The sequence below is a fragment of the Rhinatrema bivittatum genome, chromosome 3 (genome assembly GCF_901001135.1).
Source record: "Rhinatrema bivittatum chromosome 3, aRhiBiv1.1, whole genome shotgun sequence".
NCBI classification, from domain to species: Eukaryota; Metazoa; Chordata; class Amphibia; order Gymnophiona; family Rhinatrematidae; genus Rhinatrema; species Rhinatrema bivittatum.
In genome coordinates, this window is record NC_042617.1 from 301,742,882 (window position 1) to 301,770,448 (window position 27,567).

A 27,567-nucleotide genomic window follows, 5' to 3' on the forward strand; every position below is an offset into this window, starting at 1 on the left:
TGAGATTTTTTGACGCGCATCCAGGCTCCGGTAAAGTCGTGTGCTCAGCCAAGTATTGGCTCAGTATTGCAGCATCAGCCTGTAAGTTGGAGAGAGCATATCGCTTACACCGGCACCAGGCCCAGGCGGACGGCCGAGAACTGTGATAATGCAGACGGACATGTTCCCTGATTTTGGAGCCGATTCAGTATTTGTGCACAGAAATTGGGCGCTCGAAAGGAGGCGCTAGGGACAAACGTGCGTCCCTAAGCGCCTCCTCGGCGTGGGGCGCACGGGAGAGTTGGCTGTCAGAGCGGGTTGGGAAAACGGACGCTCAATCTACGCGCGTCCGTTTTCTCCCGCTACAGGCATAGACACACACAAAATACACGGCCTGGACCTTGTATCTTGTGTATGTACATTGGGCATCCACAATTTTTTTTCAAAAACTTTTTTTTTTTTTGTATTTTAACCTAATCTGCTTTATTTGGTTCCTCCTACTTAGTGTCACAACAGTACTATTATTTTTATTTATTTATTTATTTATTTATTTATTTAAGTTTTTTTATATACCAACATTCAAGACAATAGTCCCATCATGCTGGTTCACATGAAACAGGAGTGCAAAATAAACTTAAACTTGAACAATAGTGCGGAAAAGCAGTTACATGTAACAAGGAAAAATAGAACTTGGAGTGAGAAGGAAAAAGGAAAAGGAAAACCAGCTAATTACATATAATTACATTGTAAGAGGTAGCTAATAGAGATATTGATGGTGATGTGTGTTGATTGTTAGGAGTTAAATAATATTGGAGTTAGGAAAAGCCTGCATGAATTATTATTATTATGAATTATAAATATTAGGAGGAATCACAGAAAGCAGGATTGTTCTTTTTTTTTTTTTTCAATATGCCCTTGAGCGTGGCAGACATTTACACCAGCCCCGCCCTGGCGTAAAATTTGCCACACTGCAATGGGTGCATTGGCCGCGCAGGATTTTATTTTTTTTTTGCATCGCAAGGATTAGCTAATAGCCTTATCTAGATGGAATTTACATGTGATGCACGCTATTAGCTATGCGGTGATTTGGACACGCTAAACCCCGTATTGCATCCGGGGTTATGGATGCGCCTCCAATCCCACGTTAAACCGTGCATTAGCCGCTGCACACGGTATTGCATGGGCCCCAAAATGCACATATTGAACGCAGTGAGAGAGAGAGAGAGGAGGGATTTTTTTTTTTATAAGAGCAGGAAAGTTATGTTCTTCCAGGGCATCTCCTTGGTGGTGCAAGGAAAAAAAAAAAACCGGACTGGATATGGGGGAGTTAAGAGAGCTCTGTAGCAGAAAAGCGTCACTTATGTATCCGGCTCGCCTAAAGGTGGCATCAAGAGAGCAAACATCTTTGATTCGCCTGCAGAAATTCAGAGTCACCTGGATCGAGTGGGAGAAGCGCTACCTGTCCATAAACCTTGCAGAACTGCGAGAGGATTGAACACGTGGCTGCTAATCTGTGAGTGCAGGGAGCAGAGCACGGTAGCAGACTGAGAAAAGCTGCAGTTATAAGCAGAGAAGGTGAGCGTGCCCACCCCCGTCCCCGGGACACTCTTTCCTTTATTTTGGTTGTTTATTTTATTTTTTTTGGAGGAAGATATTTCGCGGGATCGGGGAAGGGGGGGGGGGGGCCGAAACGGGAAGGTTAATTAGATATATGAGAAGCACTGCAAACGGCTGTACCAGGGAGCAGGATCAGAAGTTCTGGGTTCTTCCGGAAACACTTTTTACTGGGGAATGGGGACGTGCAGGGAAAAGGGGCTTGTGGATGTGCGGTGAGCAAGGCGGAAGGACTTGGGAGAAACTGCCTGGTAGACGGGATGGTATCGACTGGTGACCCGGATTCCAGTGGTTTTGAGTCGGGGGGCAAGCTGAAAGTGGTGGAGTGTTATTTGTATGAAAATGAGCAATACTTATCCACAAACATTTTTACTGCTTCTAATTTTAATTTATGTATGGTTGAGAGAGAGGGGAAAAGCGAGTGAGGAGAGCAGAGAGGGGTGGGTGGGGGGGAATGTGTTGGAATGAAGGCGGCACAGCTTTGACCTCAAAGGATACTCCCGCCGAAGAGAGAGGTCGCTGGAGGAGGGGGAGGGTAAGAGAGAGCGTGGAAGGGTTAGTGGACAGGGATGGGAGACGGGGGGGGGGGAGGTTTTGGGCAGGTTACAGCTCGATGTTAACCACTGGAGGTATCCGCTTTCTTGTGGTTATGTCTGATCTAAAATTAATCTGATATCCCTGGGACGTCGGGGGGGATCATATCTCCCGTGAAAAGGAAACAGTTTTCAGTATTTGAAAAAGGGCTCAGGCACGATCGTGCTGCTGCAGGAGACTCACCTGGCAGATTAATAAGAGCATTTGGTGGGGCAGGTTTATTATGCTTCTTTCACAGCTAACAGGAGAACTTTAAACAGCCCTGAGCACGGAGAAGCGTGTGGATGCTTGCGCATGTGTACCAGGCGCACGGGAACACCATTTTATAAAGCTGGCATTTGTGCATGGGTGGCGTCGTGCACGCGCAAAACAATAGGCGTGACGAGGCAGGCTTCATACATACACATGTCTGATGTATTTTAGAAGGGCCGTGCGCTCATGACATGACATGGCATGTTTAGGCGCATATTTGCCACTGCCTATTTGCAGTGCAAACTTTCATTTTCTATCGTGTGTTTTGCTTTGCTGAGCTGGGTTTCTCGGTGTGAGTGGACGCAAAAGCAGATCAGGGGATGGGAGTGTGTTAGGGACAGACTGGGACCTACTGGGGGACGCTGGGATAGTTCCCTGTACGTACCAGGATCAGTCCAGACAGCTGGGTTATGCCTCCCCTCCAGCAGATGGAGTCAGAGAGAAAACTGAAAGCACCCCCTAGATATACTGGTGTGCCACCTGCGATCCCTCAGTATATTCTCTGACTCCAGCAGAACGAGAGGCATAACCTGCGGTCCTGGCCTGGTCAGTTTATTGGTACTGGGAAACATTTAAAAAAAAAAAAAAAAAAAAAGGGACAAAGATCAATTGGTTTCTTCCCTCCTATCGTTTGTTTGTCTGTGTTAGTGTCTGGCGCAGCGCGGTTGGAGCTCATTGCGGGCAGGCAGGAGGGCAGTGTCCTCCTTAATTTCCCGGAGTACAGTGTCCTTGAACCTGGGGGAGAGCTTACCGGTGGGCCGGTCACCCTCCCCCCAATTCCAGGGGATTCAGCCCTGAAGGGGGTTTTCAAAAAAAAAAAAAAAAAAAAGTTTTGAAGTGGACTAACTCAGTCACTTAAGTCCTGTTGGGGACAGGCAGTGAACTACTTTTATTTATATATATTTATATCTTTTTTTCTCCTAACCCCGGCCTGCCAGCGTGTTCTTGGACCCGGAGGGGGTGGCTAGTTCACCCGGCGCGCTGTTTCTGTGAGGCTCCCCTCACCTTGCTTTTGGCGCCCTTTCTGTGTAGCAGCTCCGTTCGCTGCTCTGATGCCGCGGTCGTCTCTCTGCGTGTCCTGTGGGGGGGCGGGGGCGCGACTCTCCCGAGAGGGTCTCTGTCCCCGATGTTTTCCCGGGGGCGAGGGATCCTCTCGGGGGCCGAGCGCTGCCCGCAGCAGGTCTCCTCTCCCCTCTGCGTCCCGGCATCGCAGCGCTGCAGGCAGCATTTCTCCGGCCCCTCCTCCCTCGGGGAGGAGTGCGGCGGCCATCTTGGCCACGAGGCAGACTGAATCGTCAGCGTCGGAGGAGGAGGAAATCTCCCCTCCTCCCTCTCCTGGTGCCCAGAGCGCGAGCTCCCAGCCCGATTCGGGGATCCCTCGAGCCCCCCTATCTACAGATGCCCCGAAGAAAGATCGGAAGAGGGTGGTCCCCTTTTCGTCTGATTTTGTGCTTCTTATGCACAAAGCCTTTTTGCAGGCAGAATCCGGCTGGGAGGCAGAGGTGCCCACTCCCCCGAAGGTCCCCAGGACCACTGCCTTGCCCCGGGGGACCCAGCCGGGCGCGGGTTCCTCCGGGGGCCAAGGTCCCCGTCCGCGGGGGGGGGGAGCTGCGGACCCGGAGGACTCAGGAGCCGTGCCGGAGTCCCCGGGGGCTTCGGACTCTTTGACGGCGGATACTCAGGGGGCCGTAGAAGGGGATGACCCCCAGGTGCTACGGTTGTTTGGAAAGGAGGAATTGAGCTTCCTTATTCTTCATGTGTTGCAGGAGCTAGAGTTAACGAATCCGCCGCAGGAGGCGGACACGTCTACAGGGGATATTGCAATGGCAGGGATTAGAGCTCCCCCGCAGACCTTTCCCTTTCACCACAAGGTCTTACAGATCGTTTCCAAGGAATGGGACCTCCCAGAGGCGTCCCTGCGGGTGAATCGGGCCATGGAAAGGCTATATCCCTTACCCAAGGAGTCTTTGGAGCTCTTGAAGACACCCGCGGTAGATTCGGCTGTCACGGCTGTGGTAAAGCATACAACTATCCCCGTGACGGGGGGTATAGCGTTGAAGGACCTCCAAGACCGCAAGCTTGAGGTTTTATTAAAGCGTATTTTTGACGTGGCGGCTCTGGGGGTCCGAGCGGCGGCTTGCAGCAGCCTTGTACAGAGGGCCAACCTCCGCTGGGTTCAGCAGCTGCTGACCATGCAGGAGCTCCCTCCGGGAGAGGCTGAGCAGGCGAATTGTGTTGAGGCGGCGGTCGCTTATACTGCGGATGCCCTGTATGACTTGTTACGCACATCGGCTCGCATTATGTCCTCGGCGGTCTCAGCCAGGAGGTTGCTGTGGCTCCGTCGTTGGTCGGCGGACGCCAACTCCAAGGCGAGGTTAGGTTCCTTCCCCTTTAAGGGCAAGTTGCTATTTGGCGAGGAGCTGGACCAGCTTATTAAGGACCTGGGTGACAATAAGGTTTACAAGTTGCCGGAGGATAAGCCTCGGCAACCTCGGTCGTTTGGGAATGCTAGGGCTCGCTTTCGGGGGCAACGGCGTTTCCGTGGGGGAAGAGGGGGTTCCCTTCCCCAGCGGCAGCAGGCGACAAGATCCCAGGCCTGGTCTTCTTCTTCCTTTCGCGGCAGGAGGCCTCTACGCGGGGGCGCTTCCACAGGCTTTCCTGCCATTAAGCCCGCACAATGAAGGTGCGCGGGCCCACTCCTCCGTTCCCGTTATTGGGGGTCGGCTGTCCCGATTTTGGGAGGAGTGGGTCAAGATCACTTCGGATCAATGGGTCCTCGACGTGGTCCGGTACGGCTACGAGTTGGATTTTGTACGTCCCCCCCGGGATCTCTTCCTGGTATCGCCATGCGGACCGGTAGAAAAGCAGGTAGCTATCGCCCACACGGTCGCCCATCTACAGGCTCTGGGGGCGGTGGTTCCTGTTCCGCGGGACCAGCTGCGGACGGGTCGGTACTCCATATACTTCCTGGTTCCCAAGAAGGAGGGCACCTTCCGACCCATTCTGGATCTCAAAGGAGTAAACAAGGCGTTGCGTGTGCCCCGCTTCCGGATGGAGACCCTCCGGTCTGTTATTGCGGCCGTCCACAAGGGAGAATTCTTGGCTTCTTTGGACCTGACAGAGGCCTATCTTCACATCGGAATAAGAGAACGGCATCAACGGTACTTGAGGTTCACGGTGATGGGGGACCACTACCAGTTTTGCGCCCTCCCCTTCGGGTTGGCCACCGCGCCGAGGGTGTTCACCAAAGTTCTCGTGGTGGTAGCGGCCGCCGTCAGGGCGTCCTCGTGCATCCCTATCTCGACGATTGGCTCATTCGAGCAAAGTCGCAGGCGGCCTGCAATCGGGCGGTCTCCTTAGTGGTGCACCAGCTGCAGGAGTTGGGTTGGGTAGTCAACTTCCCGAAGAGCAGACTCGAACCGACCCAACAGCTGGAGTTCCTGGGAGCTCGGTTCGACACCTTGGTGGGCAAGGTTTTTCTTACGCAGCAACGCAGGGTCAATCTCATGACTCAGGTACGGCGCCTGTTGGAGCTCGAGATGCCCACGGTCTGGGATTATTTACAAGTCATTGGTCATATGGTATCTACTATGGAAATGGTACAATGGGCTTTTGCGCATATGCGTCCATTACAAAGAGCACTTCTATCTCGCTGGGATCCCCGCTCGGAGGAGTACGGGATAGAATTGCCTTTACTGGAGCCGGCTCGCTCCAGTCTCTCTTGGTGGCTGAATCCAGCCAATCTCCTGCAGGGGGTGGACCTCGAACCCCCGCCTTGGTTGGTGGTGACAACAGATGCCAGCCTGTCGGGCTGGGGAGCGGTCTGCCAGTCCCGTGCGGTCCAGGGCACCTGGTCAGCGCTCCAAGCGACTTGGTCCATCAACCGATTGGAGACCAGAGCGGTCCGCCTGGCCTTGCGGTGTCTCCTTCCCCTGGTACGCGGACGAGCTGTAAGAGTTCTGTCGGACAATGCGACAACAGTGGCGTACATAAATCGACAAGGAGGCACAAAAAGCCTGGCGGTAGCGACCGAGGCCGCGCTATTGATGTCTTGGGCGGAAAGGCACATAGAGCGTCTCGCAGCCACCCACATTGCCGGCGTGGACAACGTTCAAGCGGATTACCTCAGCCGGCAGCACCTGGATCCAGGAGAATGGGAGATCTCGTTGGAGGCGATGGCTCTCATCGAGCGGCGTTGGGGGACTCCGCGCTTGGACCTCATGGCGACTCGGCAAAATGCAAAGGCGGCTCGCTTCTTCAGTCGGAGGAGAGAGCACGCGTCAGAAGGAGTGGACGCGCTAGCACTCCCGTGGCCTCGTCACATTCTTCTGTATGTGTTCCCTCCGTGGCCCCTCGTAGGGAAAGTGCTAAGACGCATAGAGTACCATCGCGGCCCAGTGATCCTCGTGGCTCCGGAATGGCCGCGGCGTCCGTGGTTCGCGGATCTGGTCAATCTGGCAGTGGACGGCCCACTACGTCTCAGTCATCTTCCCAATCTTCTTCGTCAGGGTCCAGTATTTTTCGATCTGGCGGATCGTTTTTGTCTGGCGGCTTGGCTTATGAAAGGAAGCAGTTGAAGAAAAGAGGTTATTCGGACGCGGTGGTGTCTACTCTCCTTCGGGCCCGTCGGTCGTCCACTACGCTCGCCTACGCGAGGGTTTGGAAGGTTTTCCATGATTGGTGTGACACGACGGGTGCTTCGGCCAGACGTTCGTCTGTGGCGGATATCCTTATGTTCTTACAGGACGGATTGAAGAAGGGGCTAGCGTATAATTCGCTTCGAGTTCAGGTGGCGGCCTTGGGCTGCTTGCGAGGTAAGGTAGAAGGCTCTTCCCTTGCGAGTCATCCGGATGTGGCGCGGTTTTTGCGAGGAGTTAGGAACTTGCGTCCTCCCGTCCGGCTTCCCTGTCCGTCTTGGAACTTGAACTTAGTACTCCGTGGCTTGTGTGCGGCTCCGTTTGAACCTATTAAGGCGGCTTCCTTGAAGGATCTGACTCTCAAGGCTGTCTTCCTTGTGGCCATTTCCTCAGCTCGTCGGGTGTCGGAGCTTCAGGCTCTTTCTTGCAGGGAACCGTTTTTGCGCATTTCGGCGTCGGGGGTTTCTCTACGAACTGTTCCTTCCTTCCTACCTAAGGTGGTCTCCGCGTTTCATGTCAACCAAACGGTGGAATTACCTTCCTTCTCGGAAGAGGATCTGCAGTCTTCTCAAGGTAGGGACTTGAGGCGTCTGGATGTCCGGCGGATTCTTTTACGCTATTTGGAGGTTACCAATGACTTTAGGAAGTCAGATCACCTTTTCGTGTTGTGGAATGGACCCAAGAAGGGTCTTCAGGCTTCCAAAGCTACGATCGCACGCTGGTTAAAGGGTGCTATTGTGGCCACGTACGTTGGATGTGGGAAGCCTATTCCTGCTGGGCTTAAGGCTCATTCTCTACGTTCTCAAGCGACTTCATGGGCAGAGCATCATTTGGTCTCTTGCCAAGAGATATGCAGGGCGGCCACATGGAAATCTTGGCATACTTTTGCCAGGCATTATCGCCTGGATGTTCGTGGTCCTCCTGCGGAGTCCTTTGGGAGCAGTGTGATTCGAGCGGGACTCTCAGGGTCCCACCCCAGTTAAGGCGGCTTGGGTACATCCCAGCTGTCTGGACTGATCCTGGTACGTACAGGGAAAGGAAAATTAGGTTCTTACCTTTGCTAATTTTCGTTCCCGTAGTACCATGGATCAGTCCAGACGCCCGCCCTTAGTAATTCTGGGAGTCCGCTCGTGTTCCTTTTCTGTGTTTTCTTCCATTACAGTTTGTATTGTATTGTATTGTAATAGATACCACAGTTTCGAGGTGCAGTGTCTCCGTTCCTCGTGTTTTATTGTTCACTCTGTGGTGTCCTGTTTGTTATTTCTGGTTTTACCTGTTCTCAAGGAGGTTTCTACTTGATCTGAGCCTTTAGGTCATGCTATTGATCACAATCCTTTGCCATTCTATTGGGGGTACAGTTGAAGGTGATTCATTTCTTATTTCTGCTTTGATATCACATATACTGAGGGATCGCAGGTGGCACACCAGTATATCTAGGGGGTGCTTTCAGTTTTCTCTCTGACTCCATCTGCTGGAGGGGAGGCATAACCCAGCTGTCTGGACTGATCCATGGTACTACGGGAACGAAAATTAGCAAAGGTAAGAACCTAATTTTCCTTTATAGGGACATACCACCTGGCTCACAGTTAGTGAATCAGGGATAAAGAGGGTTACACTGATTTCATAAGATATTCAGGTGCTTAGAGGAATAGATAAGGACAAGACAGGAACAGGGGGACTACAAAGGGAGGCTAGGAGAGTGTGATGTAACTACCTAATTGAGGGGGATTTTCATTCTTGAAGAGTCCCTATTTCAAGAATATTATTCTAATAACTGCATAGGTACTCAGCTCAATACAGCTGAGGAGAGGATGTGCAGCAGGGACGGATTCATCCCATTCAGTATTCATATTCGTGGGGAGCCAAATCCATTGCATCCGTTCTCGGGGGACCCCGAGCCGCTCCACATTCCCGAAACATGGTGCAAGTAGGACAAGAAATGGGCAAACTATCCTTTTGTAGGCTGGGTAATTTGCGTGAGTACATGCATACATTACATGCACAGGTGCAGTCAGCGTGCGTGTATTTAATTAAAGTTCATGCGGAATGTCTGCCCGCACGTTGATTTGTGCACGTATCACTTAAAATACTTAAACATACATGTGGCAATTAGGCCGATGGTTTTCTTTTTTTTTGTAATTTGTACTTTATTCAGAAACACACAGCTTTAGCCAACAACCAAACACATTGAAACACAATAATGTTTCCAGTTTTTTCTTTACAGAGAAGGAGCGTGACCAATGTAATACAATTAAACAACATGAATACCCATGTCCTCCCCTCCAATGCACCCCTCCTCCCTCACAAACACATCCCCTCAATCCTAACATTGAAAATTCAAAACAAGAAGAGAAAAAAAAATCATGCAATCCAAAGTCAAAAAGAAGGAAAAGGGCATTTCCCATCCACCGGATCCTGGAATGTTTTCCATAACTCCAGATTCTTGGAGTAAGAATCCCTCCTTAAAGCAGTTAACTTTTCCAAAAGTTGTATCTGTTTAAATTTAATCAGAAGTGCAGATAACTGAGGTGCTCCCCTCCTCCTCCCCCATGAAGCCACTACACATCTTGTTGCTATCACCAGCAATATCGCCAATTTCTTGTTCATTGGGGAGATGTCACAAACAAACATATTCAATAGAAACAGTCTAGGGTTCTTTGATACCCGTTCTTCCAAATTATGTTTAAAAAATGTGCAAACGTTCTCCCAAAAAGATTGTATCACAGGACCGCAAATGTGAAAAAAAGTCCCCAACAGACCCACATTTCCTCCAGCATAAAGCACTACAAGAAGGACACATCTTCTATGATCTCTGAGGAGTTAAATACCATCTAAATAACCACTTATAACTGTTTTCAGTCATTGCAGCGGATGTGGAACAGCGTTCCACATGTACAAAGCATAAATCCCAAAAACTTTCATCACATTCCACCCCCAAATCTTTCTCCCATGCCAAGAGATGTTTAGCTTTGCCATCTAAAGCCTTATTCAAAATAGAGTATACCTTTGAAATAATCCCTTTTCTTGAAGCAGCGCCCTTCCCACAATAGCCCTCAAACAATGATTTCCCTTTCAAAAGATCTGACTTCCCCTCGAAAGAATTTACAAAATGAAAAACTTGTGTATAAGCAAAGAAATCAGTGGATTGAAGGTCCTAGTCCGCAGCCAAATCAGAAAATGTCAGCATCCTCTCCCCTTCCATACTTGATCTAATTTATTCAAGCCTTTAGTTTCTCAAATCCTGAATACCTTATAATCCTTTCCTGCAGGGAAAGCATCGCATAGCCCAAAAGAAGTAGAATGAAAAAATCTCTTATCACCAATCACCGCCCTTTTCCAATTTACCCAGAGTTGTAGTATACACTTCGTACATGGGGGCACACTACCCACTAGTAAATTCTTTTGTCCAGAGCCCCAGAAAAGCAATGATAACATTGGCACCCTTGAGATATATTCTTTAATTCCCATCCACTGTTTGCCCCGAGTTTGATTATGACATTCCACCACAGCTTTTAGTTGTCAAGCAACATAATTTTTAGCTATATCAGGGACACCCAGCACCCCTCCATTTTAGACATATATAACATGTTTTTTGCAATGTTTGGGGGTCTTCATGTCCAAATAAAGGCAAAAATACACTTATTTAATTTTTTTAAGATTCCCACCAGGATGATATATAGCAATGTTTGAAATAGATAACCCAATTTTGGAAGAAGAATCATCTTTACTGCTGCCATTCTCCCCATTCAGGATAGTGTAAATTTATCCCACTTATCCAAGTCTTGAAATAAAGAATTAAGCAAAGGCTCATAGTTCAGCTGAAACAGATCACCATAAATAGGGCCCACATTAATTCTTAAATATTGCATGCATTTGTTTGCCCATCTGAAAGGGAACTTAGTTTTCAGAGAACGGGCTTGAGAATCTGTCAAATATAACCTTAACATTTCAGATTTTTCTTTATTAACTTTAAAACCAGATATCATCCAAAAAGCTCTATTTCAGTGGACAACAAAGCCAGCGACTGCTCAGGATGAGATCATGTAAACAGGATATCGCAGCATATAGAGAGATCTTAAATTGATCCTGACCAGCTGGTATCCGCTCTATACTGGATCTTTTTCCTGGGTGGTAGCTCCTAATATGGAACCTAATATCGTGTAACTTATGCATGGGTTATTTTTCCCTATATGCAACAACTTGCACTTGTCCACATTAAATTTCATCTACCATTTGGATTCCCAATCTTCCAATCTCACAAGGTCCTCCTGCAATTTATCACAATCTGCTAGTGATTTAACTATGAATAATTTTGTATCATCTGCAAATTTGAAAACCTCACTTGTCATATTACTTTTTAGATCATTTATAAATATATTGAAAAGCACAGGTCCAAGTACAGATCCCAATGGAAAAAGGTGAATAGTGGAGTGCTCTAGGGATCTGTTTTTAATATATTTATAAATGACTTGGAAATGAGAACATGTGAGGTGATTAAATTTGCAGATGACACAAAATTATTCAAAGTTATTAAATTACAAGAGGACATTGTAAAACTGGGAGACTGGGCATGCAAATGGCAAATTAAATTTAATGTAAATGCAAAGTGATGCACTTAGGAAAGAATAACCCAGATTATAGCTACATAATGCAAGGTTCCACATTAGAAGTCACCACTCAGGAAAAGGATCTAGGTGCCATCACTGAAACTTCATTGAAATGTTCTGCTCAGTGTACAGCATAGCCAAGAAAGCAAATAGAATGCTAGGGATTATTAGGAAAGGAATGGAGAATAAAACAGAGAATATCATAATGCCTCTATATTGCTCCATGGTGCGACCTCATCTTGAGTACTGTGTGCCATTCTGGTCACCACATCTCAAGAAAGATATAGCAGAATTAGAAAAGGTACAGAGAAGGGTGACCAAAATGATAAAGGGATGAAACAATTTCTGTTGGGTTTGAGGCATAGTGTGGACTCTTTTAGTTGCTGTGGAGATAACTCCTCCCACGGGGAGGGGCCCCGTGGGGAACCACAGCGATAGGCGAGACTCAGAGAGCAGACACTGGAGATGGAAAGCTGTATTGTACTGCTGTAGATAGATGGTAAATGCAGGAGGAGATGGCACTGAAGTCCAGCAAGATGCCAATATGTTCAGACAGCCTCAGATGGAAAGTCTCACCCAGATGTATAAGGTTGGTAGTGTTCCGCAGAGTGGGATAAGCCGAACCTGGTGGGTGGAAATGGAGAGCTGGATCATAGAGGTACTCACTGAAGAGTAGTGCAGGAATTCTCCTGGTAGTTGGTGATGGTGGGACCAGCGGTCCGTGATGCAGGATACTGCTGAGCTGTAAGGGCCCTGGAGGAGCGAGTACCCAGAAGCAAAGATGATCCTGTAAGAGAAGAAAGACCTCCGAGGAGCGGTTGTCTCAGTTAGTAGGAGAATGCCCCGAAGGGTAGTTGGAAGCAAGAGGTCCCCAAAGGGGCAAGTGCCCAGAGCTTCTTCAAGAGCGAAGTACCCCGGAGGGTAGCGAGGAGTCTAAGCATGCAGCTTAGAAGTGGTTAGAGTAGCTAAACCGAAGTCCTTGCTAACTCGTTCATTGTGAGCAGAGCAGAGGCTAAAATACCCGGAGGTATTGACATCATGCGGTAGGGATGCCCCTGAGGTTCCCACCATGACGTGTAGATAAGCGTAGGCAGCGTGCGCACGCATGCACCTTAGGAGGCCCAGGAAGGAGCATGGCGGAAGCGGATGCCCATGCTGAGTTGGAGTCGCCGAGGGTTCGGCACTCGGCACTGGAGGCAACAATCTTACCCATGGAGATGGAGAAAGGCAGAAAAGAGGTGAGGCAGAGCGGTCACAGCCATCTGCTACTGACGGATGCAACAGTACCGCCTTTCAAAGGGCCCCCTCCAGGACCTTTTCGTGGATGAACAAGGTGGAATTGACGTACCATGTCCTTATCCATGATGTTGGCCAGAGGCTTCCATGAGTTTTCTTCTGGTCCATAGCCTTCCCAAGAGATGAGGTACTCCCATGTCTTGCCCCTCTTGCGGACATCCAGGATTTTATTTTTTATTTTATTATTTATTATTATGTCATCCACGGCATATTCAATGTCGTCCTCAGTGTCCAGTTTAGTTGGTTCTGGTGTCTTTTTAGAGAACTCGGAGAGTATCAAGAGTTTTAACAGAGAAACATGGAAGATGTTGTTTATCTTCATTGATGAAGGTAGTTTAAGGCTGTACGTCAGATTTCCCAATTGCCGAAGGATAGCAAAGGGTCCTACATAACGAAGTGCAAAACGTGCTGAAGGTAGTTTAAGACGGAGATACTTGGTACTCAACCAGACTTTGTCTCCAGGCTGAAACTGTGGTGCCTCTCGATGGTGAGCATCGTAGTTCATCTTTGCTTTCTGTCCTGCTTTAAGGAGTAGCTCCTTCGTCTGCTTCCAAAGTTGGGATAACTCTGATGCAGTAGCCTGGGTGGCAGGCAAGGTCACTGATAGTGGAATTGGCAGAGGAGGAAGCAGTTGTCTTCCATAGACGAGTTGGAAGGGATATGACCCCATGGAAGTAGCAGGATGTGAGTTTATAGCAAATTTAGCCCACGGCAATAGTTCAGCCCAGTTGCTCTGCCTTGAGTTGACATAAGATCGCAGAAATTGTTTCCACGTTCTGTTCATTCTCTGAGTCTGACCATTAGGCTGAGGGTAGTAAGCAGAGATTAAGTCTAATGTGATGTCAAATTTTTGACATAAAGCTCTCCAAAATTTAGCAGTAAATTGTACTCCTCTGTCGGATAGAATATGCTTAGGCATCCCATGAAGGTGGAAGATGTGTCTGATAAAGAGTTTCACTAACTCCACAGTGGAGGGTAATCCTGGTAACACTACAAAATGTGCCATTTTGGAGAAGTGGTCAACTGTGACCCAAATGGTGGTGTTTCCATTGGATGATGGCAAGTCTACCACAAAATCAGTTGCTATATGTGTCCAGGGTTCATCTGGTGCTGGTAGAGGTTGTAACAGACCCCAAGGAAGTCCGGCTGGTGGTTTTTGCTTGGCGCAAACAGCACAGGAACCCACATAAGCTAGTACGTCGTCTTTCATGGTAGGCCACCAATAGTACTGTTGTAGCATAGCCAAAGTACTACTCTGTCCCAGATGGCCGGCCAGACGGGAATCGTGCGCCCACTTCAACAGCTTCTTCCTTTGATTTCTGGCCACAACCATCTTCCCAGCAGGCACCACATGAGTGGCTGCAAGAACCACTCTCCCGGGGTCAATGATGTGATGGGGTTCATCTGGCACATCCTGAGGGGAGAAGGATTGCAACAAGGCATCAGCCTGTGTTCTTCTCTCCCAGATGATACTTTAAAAGGAAGTCAAATCTGTTAAAGAACGGAGACCATCTGGCTTGTCGGTGATTGAGTCGTTGAGCATGTCTGAGGTACTCCAGATTCTTGAGATCGGTGTACACAACTATTTGGTGTTGTGCGCCTTCTAGCCAAGGATGCCACTCCTCAAAGGCCAGCTTGATTGCGAGTAGCTCTTTGTCTCCGATTCCATAATTTATTTTGGCAGGCGAGAACCCCCTTGAAAAGAAGGAGCAAGGATGAAGCACTTTAGATTCGCTATACTGGCTTAAAGCTTCTCCCACGCCAATGTCTGATGCGTCGACCTCGACGATGAATGGGCAATGTGGGTTAGGATGACGGAGGCACGGCTTCTTTTGAAAAGCCTCTTTGAGCGTCAGAAAGGCTGCTATGACTTCTGGAGACCAGTTGGTGGGATTGGCTCCCTTTTTGGTCATAGCAGTTAGAGGGACTGTCAATGAAAAGTAGTTTTTGATAAAGGAACGATAGTAATTGGTGAAGCCCAAGAAGCATCGCAGTGCCTTCAGGCCTGTAGGTTAGGGCCAATCCCGGATACTTTCTAATTTCTTGCGGTCCATCTGAAACCCGTTCTTGGAAACAATGTAGCCCAGGAAAGGTACAGACTCCTTGTGAAATTTGCACTTTTCATGCTTTGCGTATAGGTGGTACTCAAGACGTCTTAAGACTTTCTTGACATCCTCTTGATGAGTTTGCAGATCTTGAGAAAAGATCAGTAAATCATCGAGATATAAGACTACGCATTGATATAGTAAGTCCCGTAAGATGTCATTCATCATATTTTGAAAGACTGCAGGTGCTTTACTCAAACCGAAGGGCATGGAAAGATATTCAAAGTGTCCATCGCGGGTGTTAAAAGCAGTCTTCCATTCTTCTCTTTTGCGAATACGCACCAAGTTGTAAGCTCCTTTAAGGTCCAGTTTGGAGAATATCTTAGCTTCTTGGAGCCTGTTGAACAGTTTGGAAATTAAGGGCAGGGGATACCGGTCCTTGATGGTAATCTCATTCAGACCCCTGTAGTCGATGCAGGGGCGTAAGGTGCCATCTTTCTTTCTTACAAAGAAGAAGCCTGCACCAGCAGGGGACTTGGAAGGTCTGATGAATCCCTTTGGAAGGTTCTCTTGTATGTAGGCAGACATGGCTTTAGTCTCCGCTACAGAGAGAGGATAAACTCTTCCTTTGGGAGGTTCTGAATTGGGTTTTAGGTTTATAGCGCAGTCAAAAGCCCTGTGCGGTGGAAGTACATCTGCTGCTTGTTTTGAGAAAACATCCTGGAAAGAGGCGTATTGAGGTGATAAGCCAGGTAACAATGGTGTAGTGGGCATGCAGATGAGCGGTGAAACTTCCGTGAGGCACCGACCATGACAATCAGGCCCCCACTGGGACAATTCCAATGTGGCCCAATTGAATTGTGGCATACAATCTTGTAGCCAAGGCAGTCCAAGTACCACCGGGTGCATGGCCTTTTTCCAATACGAGAAATGAGATAGATTAAGAGTGTAGAGCCCCGGTGTGCAGGCCAATGGCCTGGGTACTTAATGAAACTTCTCCAGGAAGTGGTTCCCCATGGATAGAGGATAATAGCAATGGCTTTGCTATAGGTGTGGTAGGGATCCGTAGATGTTCTACTAAGCGTTTCAAGATAAAATTACCTCCGGTTCTGGAGTCAATGAGAGCGAGAGTCTGAAATTCAAGACATCCGCAGAGCAGAGAGACTGGTAGTGATAATGGAGGAGTAGGAGAGGTGAGGCCTAGGAGAAGTCCTTCTGCAAATCCTAGGCCTGTCAGTTTCCCGGACAGGTTTGGACGGCATGGCCTGATTGGCCACAGTACGTGCATAACCCCATGCATTTGCGAAAACGTCTCTCCTTGGAAGTTAGATGGCTTCAACCAATTTGCATAGGCTCTTCCTCTTCCAAAGGAGCTGATTGTATGCTTGAAGCAATAGGCACAGGTTTAGGACGGTTAGCCCCCGCAGTGGTCTTTCGTGGACTCTTAGCCTCCTGAGTTCGGTCTCGAATATGGCAGTCAGTCCTCCCAGAAAGTTTCATCAGAGACTCAAGGGTATCAGGCAAATCACGAGCCACCAATTCGTCCTTTAAGCGAGAGCTGAGGCCCTCCATGAAGATAGCACATAGACATCCAGTGTCCCAATGTAGTTCAGATGCTAAAATCTTGAATTCGATCACATAGTCTGTGAGCGGCTTGTTCCCTTGCTGGAGATTAAGCAAGGCAGATCCAGCAACGGTCTGGTGAGCCGGGTCATCGAAGACAGACTTGAAAAGTTTTAGAAATCCTGGTAAATCATTCAGGATAGGATCTTCACGTTCCCATAATGGTGAAGCCCAAGCCAAGGCTCGTCCTTCTAGAAAAGATAGGATGTAAGTGGTCTTGGATGCTTCTGTGGGAAAGAGGGTAGGCTGTAATGAAAAATGCATACTGCATTGATTAACGAACCCTCTATACATTTTAGCTTCACCCGTGAAGCGGGTAGGTGTGGATAAAGGAACAGTGGTCTTGATGGTCACCACTGGAGATAGTGATTCTTTCACTGGAGTTGCTGAAGCATTCAGTTGAGCATGCAACTGATTGAAGGCAGTAGCTAGGCTTTCCAGAGACTTCTGTTGCTCAGTGATTCGCTGGGCTAGGCCAGGTATGGCCTGCAAGACCGCGAGCTGAGCCAAGTCCATGGAGTTAGCAATCTGTTGGGTTTGAGGCATAGTGTGGACTCTTAGTTGCCGTGGAGATGACTCCTTCCACGGGGAGGGGCCCCGTGGGGAACCACAGCAATAGGCTAGACTCGGAGAGCAGACACTGGAGATGGAAAGCTTTATTGTACTACTGTAGATAGATGGTAAATGCAGGAAGAGATGGCACTGAAGTCCAGCAAGGTGCCAATATGTTCAGACAGCCTCAGATGGAAAGTCTCACCCAGATGTACAAGGTTGGTAGTGTTCTGCAGAGCGGGATAAGCCGAACCTGGTGGGTGGAAATGGAGAGCTGGATCATAGAGGTACTCACTGAAGAATAGTACAGGAATTCTCCTGGTAGTTGGTGATGGTGGGACCAGCGGTCCGTGATGCAGGATACTGCTGAGCTGTAAGGGCCCTGGAGGAGCGAGTACCCAGAAGCAAAGATGATCCTGTAAGAGAAGAAAGACCCCCGAGGAACGGTTGTCTCAGTTTGTAGGAGAGCGCCCCGAAGGGTAGTTGGAAGCAAGAGGCACCCGAGGAGCGGGTGCCCAGAGCTTCTTCAGGAGTGAAGTACCCCGGAGGGTAGCGAGGAGTCTAAGCATGCAGCTTAGAAGCGGTCAGAGTAGCTAAACCGAAGTCCTTGCTAATTCGTTCATTGTGAGCAGAGCGGAGGCTAAAATACCCGGAGGTATTGACATCATGCGGTAGGAACGTCCCCGAGGTTCCCGGGGACATTCCTACCATGCTCTTTTCCAAGGAGGCCCGGGAAGGAGCATGGCGGTCGGGGATGCCCATGCTGAGTTGGAGACGCCGAGGGTTCGGCACTCGACACCGGAGGCAGCCATCTTACCCATGTAGGTGGAGAAAGGCAGAAAAGAGGTGAGGCAGAGCTGTTGCAGCCGTCTGCGACCAATGAACGCAACAATTTCCCTATGAAGAAAGGTTAAAGAGGTTAGGACTCTTCAGCTTGGAGAAGAGAAGACTGAGGGGAGATATGATAGAGGTCTATAAAACAAGTAAACGTTAATCAGTTGTTTACTCTTTCAAAAAGTACAAAGATCAGAGGATATACAATGACATTATTAGGTTATACATTTAAAACTAAGGGAAAATATATTTTTTAGTCAATGCATAATTAAGCTCTGGAATTTGTTGCCAGAGGATGTGGTGAAAGCTATTAGTGTATCTGTGTTTAAAAAAGGTTTGGTCAAGTTCCTGGAGGAAAAAGTCCATTAGCCATTATTCAGGTAGAGTTGCAGAAATCCACTGCTTATTCTTGGGATAAGCAGCTTGGAATCTATCTACCCCTTGGGATCCTGCCAGGTACTTGTTTCCTGGCTTGTCCACTGTTGGAAACAGGATACTGACCTTGATAGACTTTTGGTCTGACCCAGTATGGCAAATCTTATGTTCTTATTGGTGGGAAACCCCTCTATTAAAAGCCTCCCTTAGGTCCTCCCAGGCTTGCATACTCTGGCATAGATTGCGCTTCACAAATAGCTGCACGGAAATAGCTAATTTTCATTTTCGACCACCAGAGACACCAAGCAGGCGACATCCCTGGTGGTAAAATTTGGTTGGCACATTGGTGGAGACATCTTGGTGACACACCTGAGAAGAACAGGAAGTGTGCATTCTTGAGTGTACACTCAGCTATGTGCACAGCTCTGCATGTATGTACGCACACAACCGACCACATCTATTTGTATTTATGTGCATTTTACAAAGTGTGCACACATTTGTGCAGACATTGCAACATGCCTTCCTTTGCACGTGTGCGCCCATGGATGCACATTCGTGAGCGCGATCATACATATTTCAAAGTTACCGTTTTTAAGAGATTTGCCAACCAAGATACACAAGGTGTGGAAAGACACAGACCATCATGCAGTAGAGCTCACTCTTGATTTAACTCAGGCTTTTCCAAGGGAGCATGCTTGGCAGTTAAATGTATCAATAATAGGGTGGGAGGATTTTATGACCATGATAGTGCAGGAGAGTAAAGCTTTCAAAGAAATTCACATGACAGAAGAATATAATCTGGTGGTTCTATGGGAAGTTCTGAAAGCAGTTTTGAGGAGTAAGATAATAGGGTGCACGAGCTATCAAAAGTGGATGCAAGAGGAGTAAGAAAAATCGCTGGAAAGAGAAATATAAACAAGACTGAGGTATTGCACAAAAGGGGAAGCACCAGAAGAATCTGGAGGCAATTACTGGCACAGAGGCGCGAGCTGGAATTGTTACACACTGACCAAATTGAGAGGGTGATGTGCAATAGAAGTTTTATGAAAACGATAACAAAACCAGCAAATTGCTGGCAAATTTGTTTAAGAAAACATAAGTACAGCTGTTGGGTAATTTGAAGATTATTAATGACTCCTTTCGAGCTTATTATGCAGATCTATATGTTGGGTGGGAGGGAGAACTGTTCTTTTAGATACAATCACAGAATATCTAGGTAGGGTGCATCTACCTAAGGCCACTGTAAAGCAAAATGAACAGTTGAGAGAGCCTATTATATTGGGAGGGCCTGAAGGATTTCTCTTGATTTCTATAAAAAAACCCCTTTTTTTTGGATCTTGCGTTGCCGCTGGCTACAGCATTTGATCATTTAAAGGATAATCCACAATGTCAGCATAAGTTAACAGATGCCACCATTGTGTTGACAGATAAGAAGGGCTGAGAGGATGGGGAACCTGGGTCTTATAGACCCATTTCCCTACTAAATGCAGACATAAGTGTTGGTAAAGGTGCTACAATTTTAAGTTTTAAAAATGTGCCTCCCCAGGTAGTAAAGAATGAACAAACGGGATTTGTTAAGGGGCGCATATTTATTTCCAAATTATATCGCTTGCTCAGCAACAGCAGGTTCCAGATCTGATGGCGTCCTTGGATGCTGAAAAGGCATTTGACAGGCTGCACTGGGCTTTTCTCTTTGTGATGATGCACACCTTTAATTTGGATCTGGAGTTTGTGAAATGGATTGAAGCGTTGATTGTGCATCCATTGGCACAGGTTTTGATGAATGGGTTTCTACCTCAGGAGTTTCCAGTTAAAAGGGATACGAGGCAGGACTGCCCTCATCACCACTGCTGTTTGACTTCTCTACAGAAGTATTTTCTTAGGTTATTCGAGAGGATGAGGCGATTGGGGGGGGTATCATTTTGGTATGAGGAGAAGGAGACAAAATCAAATGCTCAATGGAATAGTGAATTGGGAATAAATTTAACAGATAGAGAATGGGGGAATGTTTGGAAACAAGTGCACAAGATTTCCATATGTAGTCGCAGAACTGAGTTGATGTATAGGTTGGTGAGAAGGACTTAGATGCCCACTATATTTTGCCAGGTTTTCCCAAGGAGTGTCCTGTCTTTGTTGGTGGAGCTGGGGGAAGGAAGGGTCCCATTTTCAAGTATGGTGGACATGCCCAATAGTACACAGTTTCTGGAAACTAAAATGACTGAAATAATGGGGTGTCAGGTGAGTCTCACTCCAGCACTGTGTTTTCTTGGGCTATGGGCTGATAGGGCATTGGCCAGTTCCAGGCACAAATTAAAATTTCATTCATGCCAGGTTCACTATTGCAACATATTGGAAACCTCAGCCTTTGATTTCCCATTGGTATAAACAAGTGCAGGATATTGTGATTATTGAGAAAATTACTTTTGGTCTCCGTAAGAAGCTACTTTTTATATGATAAAATATGGCAACCTTGGAGATATTGTAAGTAGGAGGGGTAGAGGTTCTGCAATTTAAGGGGTCTTGGCCGAACCTTATGCAGGTTGGGGACCTTGAAGGCTTGGTTAGAGCCAGGGACCGGCAGTCTGATCGAGTTTGTTTTGATAGCATATGCATGTTTAGAGATGCTACTCTATGCTGTCCCGTTATATGTATTTGTTGGCTGTTTAAATGTCTGCTGCTTGTTTAAAAAGGTTTAGACAAGTTCCTGGAATAAAGTCCATAAACCATTATTAAAGTGGATTTGGAAAAATCCACTGCTGATCCCTGGGATTAGCAGCATGGAATCTATGTACCCCTTGTGATCCTGCCATGTGCTTGTGACTTGGATTGGCCACTGCTGGAAACAGGATACTGGGTTTGATGGTCCCTTGGTCTGACCCAGTATGGCAAGTCTTATGTACTTATGGATTCCAGTCTGCTGAAATGGATCGTCCTTCCTCGCCTCCCCTGTCCGCTGCCAGATTGTCCTGCATGAAACTCCATGATTTCAGCTGTTATGCAGCAAACATTTGGAACAAAGTACTTCTAGCCCTGTGCCTGGCGCCATGCTGCCTTAAGCTCAGGAAAAAAGCAAAGGCGTGGCTTTTTCAACCAGGCCTTCCCCCTAAGACCCACATCTTCAACCCAACTTCCTGAACCATTGATGAAGAACTGTGTTTGTACACAGCAGGGAAACAACTGGGTCTTGAAACTCTTCACGCATGGGATTTCCTATTCTGGATCCTAATGCAGCATGAGTCACAAATTCTGATTTGACTGTAAATTGTTCTGTTGCCTCTATTCATCTAAATTTATTGTAATTGCCTGGAAACCAACTTTGAGAAAAGGCGGAAAATCAAATGCTCATAATAATCATCCCTTTTTGTAGTCCTTTCTGAAGGCTTGCCACAATCGTATGCTATAATTGGTTCTCTTTTAACATAGAGGGCAATATTCAGAAAAGCGACAGGCAGACAACTAAAGTTAGCTGGATAAATTGCCTTGGATATTCAAAGGGATAAACATCCCACTGAATATACTCATCTAGAGTTGTTCAGTTAACATCAGACAGATAACTTTCAAATCTAACTGGCTAAGTCTGAATATACATATGTAGGGGTAGGACAAAATTACAATTCACATGTAATACGCATTTCTCAATATTTCAAATACATTTCTCAAAAACATTCTAATAAACTATACAATGGATCATAACTATGAAAATACAAAACTTTTATTTTATTAATATATAATTGTGTACAAATATTGCACTAGTACATTAACTCAAATTTTTTTCAAATACAAAAATTCACAAATTAAACATTCCATCCACCTTCATTCCATCACACCCACACATCACATAAGTCTGAATATAGCCAGTTAGCTTTGAAAGTTATCCATACAGGTATACCCAGATAACTTTAAACCAAACCGGCTATCTTAAAGCACAGCCAGTTAAGTGGCTGCAAACTTAGGGGGTCATTTATCAAAATGCGCTAAGGCGTTTTCGCATGCGTTAAGGGCTTATCGCATGCGAAAAGCCCCGTTAACACATGCGATAGGCCCTTAACGCATCCAAAAACGTCTTTAATGCATGCAATAGCACCATATCGTATGGTGTGATGCAAATTTGAAAAAGAGGAGGAGTTAGGGGCGGGGAGTGGGCCAGGTTTGCCAGTCTGTGAAGTGCTATTGCACAGACTTAACGCTGATTTTAACTACACCTTTTTCAGTAGCGTTAAGCTGTGTGATAGCTTGCGTTACAGGGCGGTAAGGTTTTATTGCATTTCACGATGTCTCCTGAAAGTCCTGTTTTAGTAGATTTGAAGCTCCCAGGGGTGGGGGGGGGGGAGAGAGAGCGACTAGCCATAATATCCTCTCTCTAGATAGGATTTGTATCCCTATGGGTGGCCCACCTAGTAACTCGAGGTGAGGTTTAGGTATTAGTGTAGGGGGTTAGGGGCCTCTTTGACATTCAACGTGAGACGTACAAACAGAACAGTGGTCTCTTGTGAAGATTTGATGACCTACGGAGAGAGGAAACTCCCCCAAAGATGAGATTTGGGCACTCTCCACCTAGCTTGATGTTACCCAGGTAGAGAGTCCATCAAGCTAGGTTGAGAGAACCTTGCACAAATATCATCTTGGAGTGAGTTTCTGCACTTCTTAGGTCATTAGATCTTCACAAGAGACCACTGTTCTGTTCGTACGTCTCACGTTGAATGTCAAAGTGGCCCCTAACCCCCTACACTAATACCTAAACCTCACCTCGAGTTACTAGTTGGGCCACCCATAGGGATACAAATACCTATCTAGGGCAAGGACATTATGGCCCGAGGAGCCTCCCTGCCTCCCCTCCCTCCCTCCCTCACCAAAGACTTCTCTCCATCTTGTCCGCTGTATCAAACCATACCATCTGATGATCACTGCTGCTCACTCAGCTGGGTTCCTACCCAGACATTAGAGGTGCTGTCTGCATTTGTGAGTACCGGGTCCAGTATCGCTCCTCTCCTAATAGGATCTATCACCGCTCGTCAGAGCAGAGGTTCAGTATACATGAAATGAGAGAGCAGGTGCTCCTCAGTCAGAGAACACGGGTGATCTGCAAGGAGCTCTGAAAAGGAATGGACAATGAAAGTGTAAAGGTGAGAGCAGGAGTCTGTTTGGACCTATCATTGGGTTCATTATCCTTTCAAGGAGATTCAAGGAGAGGAGGCTTATAAAAGTAATCAAGTACTATGAGTAAAGAGAGGGGAAGAAGAACTGCAGGACAGCTAGGAGTGATTGGGATTCTTCTGTATGGACTTTGACTAATTTGGACAATAAGAACTACACTCCTATCAGTTGGAAGGGAGCTTGCAAACTGCCCCATAATTAAATGGAGAAGAAAAGAAATTGAGAGTCAATATTCAGTAAGCTAGCCAGCAGCAAAGTTACCTGGGTAACGTACGTACTAACATAATAATGTCGGTAGAATAAGACCAAAGATCCATCCAGTCTGCCCAGCAAGTTTCTTTTGGAAGCAGCTGCTATTTTGTGCAGGTTACCCCCATTCACTCTTTTCCTCGTATCCATCCTCTAGCCTTTAGGGATCCACAGTGTTTATCCCATGCCCCTTTGAAATCTTTCACTGTTTTTGTCTTCACCCCCTCCTCCGGAAGGTCATTCCAGGCATCCACCACCCTCTCTGTGAAGAAACATTTCCTGACGTTGGTTCTGAATCATACCCCTGGAGTTTCATTTCATGACCCCCCTAGTTCTACTCTTTCCTTTCCAACAGAAAAGGTTCAGAGTTCATGCATCAATACCTGTCTGGTAAATATACATATTTAGATCTTTGTCCTCATCAATCTTCCAGTACAGAGCCCACACCATTCTGGTCACCCTTCTCTGGACCTGTCTCCATCCTTTGTGAAATAAGGGCTCCAGAACTGAAGACAGTACTCCAGCTGAGGCCTCACCGAGGACCTCCTTTTTCCTGCTGGTTATTTCATTCTCTATGCAGTCCAGCATATTTGGTGGGACAAATCTTTCACCGAATATATTTGGCTGCAGATACCTGGATAAACTTAACCCTTATTTGGCTTACTGAATATTGCTTTTTTAATATAGCAGTTGAGCAGTCCTGATCCCTCCTCTGCCCTCCTGATCCCGCCAATAAATGTTAATGTAGCGGGCGAGCAGCCCCGATGCCCCCTCCCTCCCCCTAATCCCCAAAAGTGTCAGCTGAGCTAGTTTGAGAAGGGGAGGTTTTCTCCTCCTCCTGCTGGCTTCAGTATTAAATGCCTGTAAGGCAGAGAGCTGTGACGGCATTTAATGTGCATTTATTCACTTCACTAGCAAAGGAGGGATGGAAATGTGTTGGAGAGATTGTAGTCGGATAGGTAGGTGGTTCCCCATGTGGTGAGAATGTTCAGAAATACAAAAATTCTGGAGTATAATGAGAAACAATATTAAACGAGTTCAAGATGGCACGGGAAAAGCACAGAGAATTCTTAAGTTACAAAGAAGTGAAGGGAAACTATGATGCCTATGGTGTTGCAACAGGAAGGAAACTGGGCAGATTAGACAAGCCTTACATTCCTTATCTGCTGTCTTTTTCTATTTGACTTATACTTGCCTTTTCGGATCAACAAAGGACATCCCATCGTGATAAAATACAATATAGACATACATAAAATCAAGAATAAAATGCAATACAAAATTATACATAATAACAGAATTAAAATACTAAAACAAATCCAACATAGCATAACAATCAATCTCCTAAATACCCCAGTCCATGCCACTTATCCAAATGGGGAACTCACAACATGCACAGAAACCACCATTCTCCCAGAGCTTCTAAAGTTTTTCTTCCTGACTAAATTATTCCTCCTCCTGCCAAAGGCCTTACAAATAAGCCCAACAATGTGGGTGTCCATATTCAAAAGCCATTTAGACAGATAACATAATTGTTATCCTTCTAAATGGCTTACCCAGCTATATTTAGCCCTTATTCGGTTAAATTCTAGGTCAGTAACTAGTTATCCGGTAGGAATTTAGCTTGATAAGAAGGGGGTGTTCCGAGGAGAAATGGAGTTAGCCACATAAGTTAAGCAGCGAATTTCAATATTCGGAGATAGCCGCTTAACGTATGTGGCTAAATCTGGTCAGGACGTAGGGCTGTCCTAAAGTTAGCCAATTAGAAATAACCAGCTAACTTTAATATACCCTGCTGGTCAGCCGGATATGTTTATCTGGCTAACTAGCAGAGCCGCATAGCGGCTGAAAATGGACCCCATAGTGTTTACAGAGAATGTTTAATAAGTATGCATTTGTGCTGGGCCAGCATTAGAGGAGGACACAACCATGTTAGCTGTCAGGCCCCCACAACATAGGGGGGCGTGTCCGGTGGTGAAAAAAAATAGTCCAATCTTGAGCCAGCAAGCCTGCCGCCAGTGGATCATCAGAGGGCATCACTGAAATAAAAAACCTTAGAGGGCATGTGATCCAGTCTGCGTTCACGGCAGGCCTGCCCTCTTTTCTCTCATGGGCTTCCTGTTACTAAGGAAATCCATGTGCGTGGTTGGCACACCCGGTGCTAGCCTTTTTTCTACCCTGTGAGAACAATTACTATGCTGCCCCCCCCTTCCCCGCTTCTCCCTGCCCTAATTCATTCAGTCTCTGTCCCGGGCCTGCCCAGCTCCCTCCAGCAATCTATATTTTGAATAACTGACACCTGCTTCCTCCCCAAACGGAAGCCATGGTCAGTGCAAGGGTATGAGGTACCCTAGGCAAACCTTACAGCCTTGGGCATACACACACACACACACACACACACACACACACACACACACACACACACACTTGCATGATGCGTTTATATGACAAAGAATATTCAAAAGTACAGTCTGAGACAAAAATATCACTTACAACATGCACATTATATTTACATGCACTGCTGTGCAGTTTTCTGGTTGGCACAACCAGAAAACTGCAAAAAAGACACTTGGAACTCCTATGGAATTGGACTTTTTGTAACGTGTGTTGGGTATAGTCTTGACCCTCAGAAAGCCATGAGTAAATAGATTTACCATTACAATATAGAAAACCTGGAATACCAAAATAACCCTATCTGCCAGCACTCAAACAGTAACAACCTTATCTATGAAAATGCAACGCTGCACATATTACACCAGGCCCAAGAACATTAATAAAACTCTTCTTAGGAAAACAGAACAAATCAGACTGCTAAAGATCCTACACAGAAACCTACACGCCAGCAAAATACCTCACCTCGGTCACACATGCAGAACACAGACAGACACTGAGGATGTGGTGAAAGATATTAGTGTAGCTGCATTTAAAAAAGGTTTGGACAAGTTCCTGGAGGAAAAGGCCACAATAAATATCAAAGAAGAGAGCCCACAATTCTTGCAAGTACAAATTCTAAGATTGTGACTTGCCAGAACAAATGAGATCAATCTCGATCAAAACTAAATATCAAAATAGAGAGGTGTGAAAAACAAGTTGTGTATTATATTTGTAGGACCGCCCCTAAATCAACTCAAAGGTACCCTGAAAGGGTTGAATAAAGATAGGTCCATGTTTATATATTAATGATTTTAGAGTTCAAGAAAAGAACTTTTAATTAGGTTGTACTGCTTTTTCCGTGAATTCATAAACAAAATCCATTAGACCTTCCTTCACAAGATAAGTGACTGGTTTATATATGGACACGAATTTTGGTTTTCAGTTCACTTTTGTTTTCTTTTGGACTAAAAAAGCTCTTTATGAATTTATGGAAAAAGTGGCTGGCGACAATGGAGTCTCTCCTCGGGTGCAAGGCGGCCATGTCTGAGCTTTAATGGGTTTGTCAATGTGTACTGAAGGGAGATGGAGCTGAAGCTGGTGGTGACAATGGACGCTGGAAGCAGGGGCCCTACTAAGAGGATGGACCTCCCTGGCCCGTTTATTGGAGGTGGCAGTCGATCCTCCCAGTCAGGTCGATGAGCCCCTCCACGGACTCCGGGAGTTCATGTGCGGCCAAGCTCATCCTTAACCCTGGAGAACAGGCCTTTCAGGAAAATGCTGTGGAGGCAATCCTCCCTCCAGTTGAGATTGGTGATCAAGGTCCAGAACTCTATGGGTGTAGTCTGCTAGAGACTGGGTGCCCTGACGAAGATGCAGGAGGTCGGA

General features: G+C 46.8%; 1 protein-coding gene across 3 annotated transcripts in view; it reads left to right on the forward strand.

Annotated features, from left to right (window-relative positions):
• Nucleotides 1–1,304: 1,304 nt before the first annotated feature.
• Nucleotides 1,305–27,567, forward strand: part of CSAD (cysteine sulfinic acid decarboxylase) — a 108,061-nt gene continuing 81,798 nt past the window's right edge. For 2 of the 3 annotated variants that reach the window (XM_029595061.1, XM_029595060.1), the window contains exon 1: nucleotides 1,307–1,554. The gene's annotated coding sequence lies outside the window, so the exon portion shown is untranslated. Of the gene's footprint in view, nucleotides 1,555–27,567 lie in introns of all 3 variants that reach the window. The other variant, XM_029595062.1, reaches the window with a different exon arrangement.